We start from the raw sequence: 13,311 nt of genomic DNA on the forward strand, positions 1-13,311 counted from the left end.
AAAGCCTTTAATGTCTCATCGCTGTAAGCAGCAGTTGTCGACAGAAATGTCACGCTTTTCAATTGGCCGAAGCGGTCGTGACAAGTCACAATGCGCGAATTTCAAACAGGGCCAATTGTACGTTGGCTAGTATAACCATGCAACCAATTGAAGGGATCGTATGGTGATGCTCCAAGTGGTACGGAGCTTAGTTAATTGCTTAAATATCCAAATAGCCTAATTACCTTTTCTAGTCAGGCCATATAAATAAATAAAACCGCGTAAGAAATTGGCCGAGCGTGGGAATCGAACCCCGGTGTTCGGCGTGCGAGACGAGCATGCTATCCACTCCGCCACGCCAGCGCGATGGTTTGGAATGGAGAAAGGTGCGTCTAGTGAATACGGTGTCTTCGCTCACTCCCATCCTCCTCCCTTTCCTCCTGGCGAGGTTTAGGTGTCCACCGAGGTATGCGATACAGATAAATTTCCTTTCCTCAAAAACCAGTTTACCGACGAGCGAGGCGTACAACCGAATGGGCGATGGCGTTCTATGGACTCCCTGGCAGCGTTCCAAGACGCTGCCGCGTTCCACTCTTAGAGGCGAAGCTTAACATCTTAACCACACATCAGTGACCACACTTTAGGTCAAAAAAGTGTCCTCCTGAATTTTGACGGCTGTCCATCGAGATGTGCGAGACAGTTACTGTGTAATTTCCTTTGCTCAAAAACAATTTCTATTTTCTTCATTACGGGCCCTCTTTGTCTTCTTTCACTCCCTTCCTCTACGGTGCGGTTCAGGTGTCCACCGAGAAGACAGAATTCCTGCGCGATTTCCTTTCCTCAAAAAGCGTTGCGTTCAAAGGGCAAGGCATCGCGCCGAACGGGTGGTGGCGTTCCGTGGACTCCCTGGCAGCGCTACAACACGCTGTCGCGTTCCACTCGTAAAGGCGAAACTTAAGCGTCATTAATTAGCAGTGAATTAGTATTCAGGCATTAATCAGTAATTAAGTATTAATTAGTGATTTGTCATCACTTGGTAATTAGTGCTCAATTATATGTGACGCCACCAGACAAAGTGCCCCTGAATTTTTGACTCGAGTTGTCTCCGGTACTCCCGTCCCTCGAAAGAAACAGTGAAATACAAACAATGTACGTCCGCTAAGGCTAGAGAAAAATAAACATGCGGGAAATCCTAAAGTGCGAAGATCTACGCAAAAACTGCCGTCCAAGACAACCGCCTCGGGAGAAGCCTTTCTGATGCTATTGTTTTCTTGGGGCGAGAAGGTCATCGGCGGGAGCTAAATATCTTCCATAATGACTCAGGAAATACAAGGCATAATGCTTTTCAGAGCCATCATCGCGCTACACTGCACATTTTGCATAAAATTGTTAAAAGCGGTTGTTTTATAGCACAACGCAACTCAAAATAGATGTCTCATTTTATAGGCGCCTTTAAATGCATCATCGTTAGACATTTATTCGGGGTCACGACAACGAGGTGTCTATGGCACCTCCTTCTTTCATTCTTTTTACCCGCCGCGGTGGCTCAGTGGTAAGGCGCTCGTCTACCGAGCGGGAGTACCCGGGTTCGAACCGGACCGCGACGGCCGCGTTTCGATGGAGGCGAGACGCAAGAGGCGCTCGTGTGCTGTGCGGTGTCAGTGCACGTTAAAGATCCCCAGGTGGTCGAAATTATTCCGGACACCTCCACTACGGCACCTCTTTCTCTCTTTCTTCTTTCACTCCCACCTTCCTCCCTTCCCTTACGGCGCGATTCAAGCGTCCGCCGAGATATGTGAGACAGATACTGCGCCATTTGCTTTTCTCAAACACCAATTTACCAATTTATCTTCCACCCGCTCCTTCATGCCTTCCCTTACGGCGCGATTCGGGTGTCCACCGAGATATGTGAGACAGTCATTGCGTCATTCCCTTTCTTGAAAAACCAATTTTTCATAGCTAGGTGATGTGCCAATCCCTTCAATCTTTTCTTTTGCATATATTTCACCTCCTTTACCCGCCTTCGTTAACGGTGGTGGTGCTCAAAGTTTCTACTAGAAAGGGACAGGATGTATATTTGGATCATCCCGTAAGGGACGGTTCCTTATAAACACTTGGTACGGTGGAAGCGCCCACCGAGAAGTGACAGTTACCGCGCGTTTAACTTCCTCAGAACCATTGTAATTCGTGGCTACATCACTGGGTGGGTGAGGAGGATGCGAAATTAAGGCTACGCCAGTGTGGTACACCGCCCCAGTGGCTCAGTGCTAAAGGCGCTCATCTACCGAGCCGAGCCGGAGTACCCATGTTCGAACCCGACCGCGGCAGTCGCGTTTCGATGGAGACTGAAAGAGAGATAGAGAGAAAAAAACTTTATTGTACAAGGAATTCGGGGCACGCCCCAGGGTCCCCGCACGACCCCACTGCACTCAAGTGTTTATGTTCCTAAGGTCCATAACACTGGCAGCCCAGCCGGTTGCGATGGTCTGCACGGCCGGGTCCTCCGAGCGCAGCAGGGTCTCCCAGTCCTCCCGGGTCTTGAGGTTCTCTAGGTCCCGCGGGGGAGGGTCCGCCGGGCAGAGGGAAAGGATGTGGAGGGAAGAGGCAAAGGGTTCTGGGCATAGGGTGCATGCCGGAGTGGAAAAGGAGGGATGATTGTGGCCTAGGGTAAGGGGTGAGGGAAGAGAGTGTGTCTGTAGTCTGCGCCAGAGCGTTGCGTGTTTGTTATCTAGGGAGGGGTGGGGCGGGGGGTAGAGCTGGCGTGAGGTTCTGTAGGCCTGCGTCAGCTCGCTGAATGAGTGCATGCGCTCCTTCGTGAATCCCCGATCCGAGGCCACCTGAGCCCGGTTTAAAGAACCTCGGGCTAAAAGGTTGGCGGCCTGGTATCGGGATTCCCGGAGAGCGCAGGCACCCATATCAGCTCCACATGGCGGGGCGGGGGTGCATCGGGCGAGTCCAGTATGGCAAAAGCAGGGACATGGAGTCGGCCTCGAGCAAAATATAGAATCGCAGTTTTAGAGTCATTTAAAATGAACCGCGCTTCCGTACGGGTGATAGCAAATGCAAAGACGGGTTCCTCTGCAGCCTCTGGGGTGGTGTCTGGAGGGAGAGGTAGTGTGAGGAGGGTGGATAAAGAGGAGTCCACCACAGCTGCTGTCGCTTCATCACCCGTGCAGGCAGCGTCCACCCACATGGCGTCCGGCTCGGGGCAGTACGCTCGATGGAGTGCCTTCGCACGGGCTCTGCGGCGCTGCTCATGGTGGGACGCGTGCATATTCCTCGGGAGCGGCCCGATGCGGAGCTGCAGGTGAAGTGGTCGTGGAATGGCGAGCAGGGTTGGGTCGTTGGCCAGTATTCTGATTCCGAGGGAGCCCAGGATATACCGACCTGTGGAGGTTTGTGTGTGCCTGATGTATTGGGCCTGCCGGTGGGCCTCCACCAGTTCCCCGATCGTGTTGTGGTGGTCCAGGCCTAGTAATCTGTATGTGGGTATGTTGAGGGGAATATGAAGTGCTGCCTTGAATACCTTGCGAATCAAAGCATTAAAAGCGTTTATGTGATGTTTGGATAGTTGTAAGTATGGGGTAGTGTACAGCACACGGATGAGGACAACGGCATGAATGAGGCGACATAGGTCGCACTCATTCATGCCTCTATGATGTCCCGAAACCCTGCGGATGAGGTGCGATATCGCGCCTACAACCTGCTTGAGTTTCTTGAGGGTGGTGGTGTTTTTGCCATCGTTCTGGATGTGTTTAATAAACAGATTCACAACAGCGCTACGGCACAAGGACAGAAGAAACACGAAAAACACAGGACGGGCGCTGTCCTCCTCTTAGAACGTAGTTCTGGATGTGCAGGCCCAATACACGGAGGGTGCCAACCTCAGGTACGGGGTCACCATTCAGTTCAATGGGAATGGGGGAGCGGGTACAGCGGTGGTTCTTAGACCGGATGAGGAGCAGTTCGGACTTCTCTGGGGAGCAAGACCGTCGGACGGTTCGTGCGTAATTTTTGGTGAGTGTCGCTGCTTCCTGTAAAGTGTTCTCTGTGCCGCCGTCACTGCCGTGGGTGGTCCACATGGTGATATCGTCGGCATAAAGAGTGTGCTTCAGATGGAGAATAGTTGCCAATTTTCGGGTGTGCAGGCGCCAAATTCTGTATTTCGTAAAGAAGGATGTTTCCGTTAAGAATAATAATAATAATATTAATTGGTTATTGAGGAAATGAAGATAGGCCAGTATCTGTCGAACATCTCGGGTGGACACCTGAATCGCACCGTAAGGTGGGAGTAAAGGACGAAAAAGAGAAAGAGGACTATCGTTGAGAACTTTTGCTCAGCAAAGGCCATGCACCTTCGCGTCGTGAGAACCGGGCGCGTGGGTGACGGGAGCGGTCGCATGCCGCGTCTGCTCCGTGATAGCTCGCAATCAATTGCGATACATCAAGTTTTCCCCCTGTAAGCCTGGTACCATCGTCTCCAGGAACCTCAGCGGCACCCGTCTACACCACGTTTGTAAAGTTGGGGCCAATTTTTGACAACTTTTCGGGCATTTGAAGTCTTCGTCACGCCGCGGTGCCTGCGATGCAGGGGCCTGCGATGGCCCCGGTCGGCGATCCCTCGGCCTCGGCGGCTCCAAATCAAGTCACCGGGTATAACCCACAGTACTTGCGGATCGTAACAATGGATACAAACCAATCCGAGGGTACTACTCAAGGCGAGGATCCTCTACCAACCGAGGACGATTACCTTGAAGATATGGTCCGCGTCTGGCGCGGAAAGAAGAACGCGGCGGCGGCATCGAGGGACGCTGGTGCTGGTGCCACCCAGCAACAGGCGCCGGCTAGCTCAACGCATACGCAGGGCGGGAGTGCGCTGAACGCAACCTCGAAGCGCTCCAGGCAACTCCGGTGGCGGCCGCAGAACACGCCGCGTATCGAAAAAGACGACATCGTCGTGGTGCTGAAACCGCGAAACACGGTCGACCTCAGAGCAACTTTTGGTCCCGGACAAGCCGGCGCTGCAATCCGCAGCATCCTCGGGGACAACGCAAATGCAGGACTTGCGGTGTGGCCTGTTTGGGACCAAAACGTGCTAGTATGTGCGTTGAAATCAGTCGACGTCGCGGAGAAGCTACTCCGGGATGTTGTGCTGCGGGTTGGGGAACTCGAGCTACCGTTCCGGAGACACCCCAAACTCGGTGCGTTCTGTCGCGGCGTCGTGAGTGTTTCGCCTGACGAAACGTCTGAAACCGTTAAAAGAAAACTCTGTGCGGAACCAAATGTGGTGTCTGTGCGCAAGCTGGGGGGAACCCCGGTTGCGGTGATCACCTTCGCGGGGACTAAGGTGCCACGGACGGTGTTGTACAGCTACGAACGGCTCCCTGTTCGCCTGTACAAGAAAACAGTGCCTGCATGCCACCGCTGTGGCACAGTGGGCCATCGGGCCGATGCGTGCCCGCGACCGCAGCGGGGCGCTGCAAACGCTGCGGAGTCCAGGTTCCCGATGCCACTCCTGACGGCCCGGCGGAACATGACTGCGTTCCGAGCTGCCTCATCTGGGGAGGCGGTCACCCTACCGGAGCTCCTGGCTGTGCCGGGCGGTTCCGGAAACCCATCAAACCCAGCTCCCCATCAGTATTCAAACCGAAGGCAAAGACGGGGCCCAAGAAGGCTCCTCCGCCCAAGGCCAAGAAAGCGTCAGCCGATCAGGAAACCAAGGCCAAAACCGGGCCATCGAAACCTGTCAAGTCCGCGACCCAGGCGGCGCCCCCGGTCCTCAACGCCAATGACTTCGCGCCCTTGGCACCCGTCCAACCACAGGTGAGCAGTTGGAGTAGGGCAGTCTCCGGGCCCCCTACCCGTCCATCCCCTACCCGTCCCTCCCCTACCGAAACCGCCCTACAGCAGCAGGTAGAGGAGCTCAGGCGCCAGAACCAAATTCTAGCGCGCAAAATTCAGGAATTAGAGGCCAAACAGGCCGGGTCATCTGAACCAATGCAAGAAGCTGAGCCAGACGACGAGGATGACGGATCATCCGTAACATCTTGCGTCACTAGCGTCTCGCGGCAGAGCGGGGACACGGTAGTTGGATCAGCTGGTCGCGTCGCCGGCCTAGAGGCACTGCAGCGCCAAACCGAGCAACTGGAGGAGCAAGTGGCGGGCCTCCCGAACCAAATCATGTCAGCAGTCCGCGAGTCCTTCCAGGACATGTTCAAGGCAGCTTTAAAGCAAGCACTTCCCGACCTTATGGCCCAGGTCACTGACTCGGTCCTTAAAGCCGTGCAGCCCTGGGACAGCACCCAAATTAAGAACGCCACAAGCTGCGAATCCCCTCACCTCAAACGTAAGACAGCCTTCCGTCAGGCAGCGGAGGAACATGGTTCAGGCTCGGCAGCTGGTGGGTCGGTGCGGCCCCTCACTGGGGTTGCGCCGGCTCCCGGCCAGAGCTATTCCGATCACCCTTAAATAAGTACGACAAGATGGCTAGCAGATGTAATAGGAATGCTAAAAACTTTGAAAAACTCCAGATCATCCAATGGAAATGCAGGGGTTTCACATCTTGGAAAAAGCGGTCACACCTCCAGCTTTACCTGCAGTCCCTAGGTGACATACCGGCGCTCATTGCCCTACAGGAGCCCGGCATAGACGCTAAATTATCAGGCTACAGCACCTTTTAGGGGGGCCCCTCTACGTGCATCCTGGTGAATAAAGCTTACACCGTGGTTCAGGTCGACTTAGACTTGAGTACCGAGCTAGAATATACAATGGTCCGAGTACTGCCTCTCAGACGCCGCGACCCGTCAATACATATCCTCAACATATACTGCCCTCCGCGTAAGCCGCGCGTACCTTTCAATGAAATCTTCCTTCGCGCGATAAAATTGGCAGGCAAAGAGCCTCTAGTGATCGTTGGAGACTACAATGCTCCCAGCCTTCATTGGGGCTACCACTTCGAACAGGCAAGAGGACGTAAGCTGGCGGAGCTCATCTCCACCCTCAGCCTCACGTTGCTCACGGACCCGGCGTATCCCACTCGAGTGGGGAATTCGGTAACCCGCGACACGTGTCCAGACCTTTCTCTCGTTAAAAATGCTAGAGCGGCTGCATGGGAGAACTTGGGAGATTCTCTAGGCAGCGATCACCTCCTACTCCGGATTACACTCGAGGCAAAGGCAGCGCGCAAAAAATGGGGTCAGGCCAAGCTGACCGATTGGCACAAATTCCGGAATCACACTATCCCTCCCGTACTATTTTCCGGCGGCTACGCGGAATGGGCTAACCACATATACAACATTCAGAAACAACACGTCACAACACTACAAAGCACCGAAGAGATTCCCGCAGTGGACACCCACCTCCTGCATTTGTGGGAGGCGCGCCGGAGCTTAACTAAACGGTGGAAAAAGCAGAAAACTAATCGCAAATTACGCGACCGCATAGCCAAACTCACAGAGCAGGCTGCAGCGTATGCTGCCGAGCTCTCAGATTCAAATTGGATAGCACGCTGCGACGCCGCAGCTCATCAGATGAGCTCGAAGGGGACGTGGCGTCTCTTTCGCAGTCTAATCGACCCCTCCCAAACGAGAGGGGAGACGCAAAAGCAGCTCCGGCAGGCTCTGCAAGGGTTCCAAGGTACGACGGCGCAACTTGCGGACACTCTGTGCGACAGATATCTCTGTCGTAGGGAAGACCCGCCTGGGCCACAGTACATGTACTCTGGCAGGCCTAATCAAACACTCGATGCCCCTTTTGAGTTGCACGACCTTAAGGCGGCCTTAGCAAAAATGCGCCGGGGCACGGCTCCGGGACGGGACCACATAACAGTGAACCTGTTGGCGAACCTACCGGACTCAGCCTGCCTTCATTTATTAGAATACATCAACCAGATCTGGGACGGGCGTCCACTCCCTTCCGAGTGGAAAACGTCACTTGTGACATTTATCCCTAAAACAGGTAAGGCCGTGAATACGGACAACCTGAGGCCCATATCACTGACCTCATGTGCGGGCAAGCTTATGGAGACGATGGTACGGGATCGCCTCTCTCCATACCTGGAGAGTAAGGGCTTCTTTGCAGTCACCATGTTCGGGTTTCGCCCTCACATGTCTGCACAGGATGTCCTTCTCCAGCTGCACAGGGATGTAATACGACCCACAACTATGCAACACAATGACAAAGCCATCCTCGCCCTTGATCTGAAAGGGGCTTTCGACAATGTGAAACACGGAAGCATCCTGGCCAACTTGAGTTCTACCGATTGTGGGGCTAGGACCTACGCGTATGTAAGAGATTTCTTGTCTAATCGCCAGGCCTTTCTTCGGATTGAGGGCGAGGAATACGGCCCTTACATGTTGGGAACACGGGGTACCCCTCAGGGAGCGGTGTTATCACCGCTCCTGTTCAACATTGCTATGATGCGCCTCCCAAGCAAATTGGTCCGGGTGGAAGGCATTCAACACGCGTTATATGCAGATGATATTACAATTTGGACCACTCAGGGGAGCCTTGGGGACATGGAGGACCGCCTTCAGCAGGCTGCTTCCATAGTCGATGCGTATGCTAATGACTGTGGGCTCCAATGTGCTCCAGCGAAATCAGAGCTTCTGCATGTCAGAGCGAACCCAAAGGATAGGACAGCAATACACATCTCTCTGTAAGGAGGTCCTATTAGAGAGGTGGAGGAGCTCCGCATTCTGGGCCTTTTCATTCACCAGAGACTCAGACCGGACTCCACTATTGCGAAACTCAAGAGAGTAGGCGAACAGGTAGGGCGCATGATCCGCCGCGTTTCCAACAAGCGGGGTGGTCTGCGTGGCAGGGACGCGCTTCGACTCGTCTATGCCTTCGTGACTAGCCGGATCCTCTACGCCGTGCCATATCTCCGCACTACTAAGCAAGACGAGGCGCGAATAGACGCCATCATCCGCAAGGCAACTAAGCGAGCCCTGGATCTCCCGGTGGCTACCTCTAATGCCAAACTCAACGCATTGGGGGTGCTAAACTCCTACCAGGAGCTGCGGGAGGCCCACCTCGTGAACCAATACACGCGGCTCACGCAGACGGCTCCTGGGCGCCGCCTGCTAAACCGCTTACACATCCAACACGACTGCACTCCAGAGGAGGCGGAGCGTATCCCAGTACTATGGCGCCATATGCTCTGGGTCTCCCCGCTCCCCCGTAACATGGACACCGACATGCATGAAAACAGACGACAAGCGCGGGCTCGGGCTCTTGAGAGACAACACGGCTCCCGACCCGGTGTATATTATCTAGACGTAGCAGGGCCATCGCCCACGGGATTTTACTCGGCCGCTGTCGTTCACCAGGAAATGCACGTTGATGGACTCTCCTTTCGAGCCCCGAATTCAATGCGGGCCGAGGAAGTAGCGATAGCGCTTGCTGCCGCCCACGCCAATTCGAGAATAATCATCACGGACTCCCGAAAAGCATGTGAACATTACTTGGCAGGGGAGATCTCCCCCTTAGCTGCTTGTATTCTACGACGGACTGCCACTGATCCAACACCCAAACGAATCATTTGGGCTCCTGGCCACCAGGGCATACGAGGTAATGAGGCCGCTGACGCGGCTGCCCGAGCGCTTACTCACCGGGCTCCTCATCCCAGCTCTTCTGGCTCGGAGACTAACCAGCCGCTGCTGCGATTCAGGGAAATATTAACTCATTATAGCGACAACCACCGCCGACAACCTCCGCTCCCAAACTCTTTTTCACAAAATAAAAGTTTTCACCACCACCACCTTCGCGTCGTTCACAACTGTCTTTGCTGAGTAAATACCGCAGGCCTCCAACAACGAACCGGCCGCTAGGCAACTCTTGCTTATCTGCGAGTAGTTATTTTACTCAACTACTGCTTCACAGCACCATCAACTGAAGCCGCACGTTACGTAAAATGCGTATACAAATTTTTGTGCGACGAAGAATGCTACCTACAAAACCAGCTGGAGTACTCATACTAACCCCATAACCAACAAGGCCATTCCAGCAGATCGGCATAGAACTCTTCGACATTTTTACTCCGTCGTCGTTCGAAAACAAAAGTATATATGCGGCGGCTGACTGCCTCACGTAGTGAGTTATGATTAGCGAGTGTGCGAATTTAGAGTTTATAGAGTATGCCTGCCGGCAGGGGAAAGAAATTCGTCAAAGGTTACGCATTTGACCACTACTTCGTAACATGCACCCCGACCGAAACCGCGAGGAACGGGTATCCAGGGCAGCGGCCTTACATGAACCATACGGCGATGAACAGAACAACGTATGGGCAGATGCTGCATGCGATCACCACGGAGGCACAGCGGTTGCGTACACTTCGCGTACAACTCATATTATAAAGGAATTACCTGAGGGAATTCACCCATAGGAAGCAGAAGAAATAGCTATAAGGCTTGGGCTCGGCAGCTCCAGTCCTACCTATTACTCAGTGATTTAAAAACTGCGATGCTAAATTATGCTACGGGCAGAGTCCACCCTGCCACCAACCAAACACTGACCCAGAACCCCCCCATGCACCTGCAGCACTGAGCTGATCTGGGCGTCCGCGCACCCTGGAAACCCTGGCAATGAGGCCACCAAATTTTTAGCCCGTGGACCTAGAAACCGGTCACACGCGCACCTCAAGGGGGGTTCCTAAGGAGCGTGCGTGCACCTTCGCTGAACTCATTGCGAATGCTCAAGGCGAAAGGAGAATATACCCATCCACCACCTCCACCCTCGCCAGCAGCGAGCAACCTAAAGGCGCATCTCCATGGGCCCATCCGAGGTGCACGAGCGCAGCGCCTACGCGTTCCAGAGTACACAGGAACCAATCTGCGCATGCGCCAGGCGCAGACACGAGCTAGCGGTGGCTCTTGGCAAATGTCTGCTCATGTCGCATATACGCACCTCCCTCGCGCCGGCGCCGGAAGTGGCTAGCTGGTTTGCGGTCGGTGTAACCATTCAGAGAGTGCAGTTCTCTCGGCATCCAGTACTGCCCTTCGCACCGTTTTGTTCGCTAAGCTGAGCTGAGCGCGAGTACCAGAGAGAGGTGGCGACAGGCCATCGAGATGCATATGTTTCCGACGCTTGTCACGACACGGCACTGGGTGCTTAGGCGCTGTGATCTTGCACCTCGGATATGTCCATGGAGATGAGCCTTAAGGCGCCGTCTGCATCCCAGCTTCCTGTCCCCTGTGCAATGCACAAAACGAAAACCTGACCCATATCTTCCTTGCCTGTCCGGCTTCGCCTCCACCCGGCGGGCCAGGGCCACTCCAAACATAGCAGGAGAGGCAGACCTCATATGCTCCATGGACTCGGCAAGACAAAAATTCAGGGTCACTTTGACTTTCTAAAGTGCGTAGAGGCGAAAGCGTTGTCCGAACCACTTTCGCTGCTTCTGTGGCACTGGTGGCGTCACATATAAATGAGTATTAATTACTAAGTGATGACAAATCACTAATTAATGATTAATTACCGATTAATGCCTCTATACTAATTCTCTGCTGATTAATGACGCTTAAGCTTCGCCTTTAGGAATGGAACGCGACAGCGTGTTGTAGCGCTGCCACGGAGTCCACGGAACGCCGCCACCCGTTCGGCGCGATACCTTGCCCTTTGAACACAACGCTTTTTGAGGAAAGGAAATGGCGCAGTAATTCTCTGTCATCTCGGTGGAAACCTGAACCGCACCGTAGAGGAAGGGAGGAAACGGGAGTGAAAGAAGACAAAGAGGGCCGTAATGAAGAAAATCAAAATTGTATTTGAGGAAAGGAAATTACGCAGTAAATGTCTCACATATCTTGGTCGACGCCCGTCAAAATTCAGGGGGGCACTTTTTTACCTTAAGTGTGGTCGCTGATGTGTAGTTAAGATGTTAATCTTCGCCTCTAAGAGTGGAACGCGACAGCATTTTGCAACGCTGCCAGGGAGTCCATAGAACGCCATTGCCCATTCGGTTGTACGCCTCGCTCGTCGGTAAATTGGTTTTTGAGGAAAGGAAATGTATCTGTCTCTCATATCTCCATGGACACCTAAACCTCGCCGGAAGGGAAGGGAGGAGGATGGGAGTGAGCGAAGACACCGTATTCAATAGACGCGCCTTTGTTCATTCCAAACCATCGAGCTGGCATGGCGGAGTGGATAGCATGCTCGTCTTGCACGCCGAAGACCGGGGTTCGATTCCTGAGCTCGACCACTTTTCTACTCGGTTTTATTATTTATATGGCCTGACTAGAAAAGTTAATTAGGCTTATTTGGTAATTAAGCTCTTAACTGAGCTCAGTCCCACTTACTTGGAGCATCACTATACGATCCCTTCAATTGGTTGCATGGTGACTAGCCAAAGTACAATTGCCCCCTTTGAAATTCGCGCACTGTGACGTGACGGCCGTTTCGACGAATTGAAAAGCGTGACATTTCTGTCGACAACTGCTGCTTACAACGATGAGACATTAAAAGATAGTCGCCGGCCGCACTGCCAGCGTCATGGATATTCTAGGCATGAACTTTTGAGTGCGGTGGGGTCGTGCGGAGACCCAGGGGCCTGGGAGGCCCGAATTCCTCTGCACAATAAATATTTTATATCTCCACCTCTCACCTAGGGCGCCAAACCAAGAGTGCAAACAAAACTGCACAGCAGCAGATATGTCGAAACCCTTTCGTGGAACGTAACCTGATGCAACATGACCTCCCTCCTCCCGAAATACTAAATACGAACAGCGGAACAGCATTTACGGCAGAGATGACGCAAGCCATCCAGCGCTACAATCTGACAACTTGTGGAATACAGTCAGTGCTGTCATCTCCTGCCCATCGACATTTGCGACGAGTGTTCCTCCTCAGATTCAAAAACAGTAATGCCAGATAGGGTATGTAACCCACCCCCTAAAGGGGTCTGTAATGTAATAAAACGAAAAGAAATTAACCGACAGTCCTTTACAAAAAAAATGCTTCACTGAGCGCTTGAACGGGCATCTCCGACATGCATGACACGACGACAGAAAATACACGACCGGGGAGGTCATCGTCTCTTACGCTCCTCTCCGTTACAAAGCCGATGTAGAAAAGGCCACTCGGATGACGCTTTTTCGGCTCTTACACGGCACGGAGGCAGCCACTACGCTCGATGACATGCACCCAAAGGTCACGGGATAACAGAAGCTCGACGCCAATACCTACCTTCAACATCACAGAAGAAAGCCGGACAGCTTACCTGGCTACGGATCAAAGACGAGCAGAGTAGCGGCCAACGTTTTTAGATCCCTTTCAGTTTGCAAGCTCCCCCGCGCCGCGCCCGAGAAAGCGGCCCCCGTCCGCTTCCACTCACCACGC

The sequence above is a fragment of the Amblyomma mixtum genome, chromosome 1 (genome assembly GCF_055824585.1).
Source record: "Amblyomma mixtum isolate Tamu chromosome 1, ASM5582458v1, whole genome shotgun sequence".
NCBI lineage: Eukaryota > Metazoa > Arthropoda > Arachnida > Ixodida > Ixodidae > Amblyomma > Amblyomma mixtum.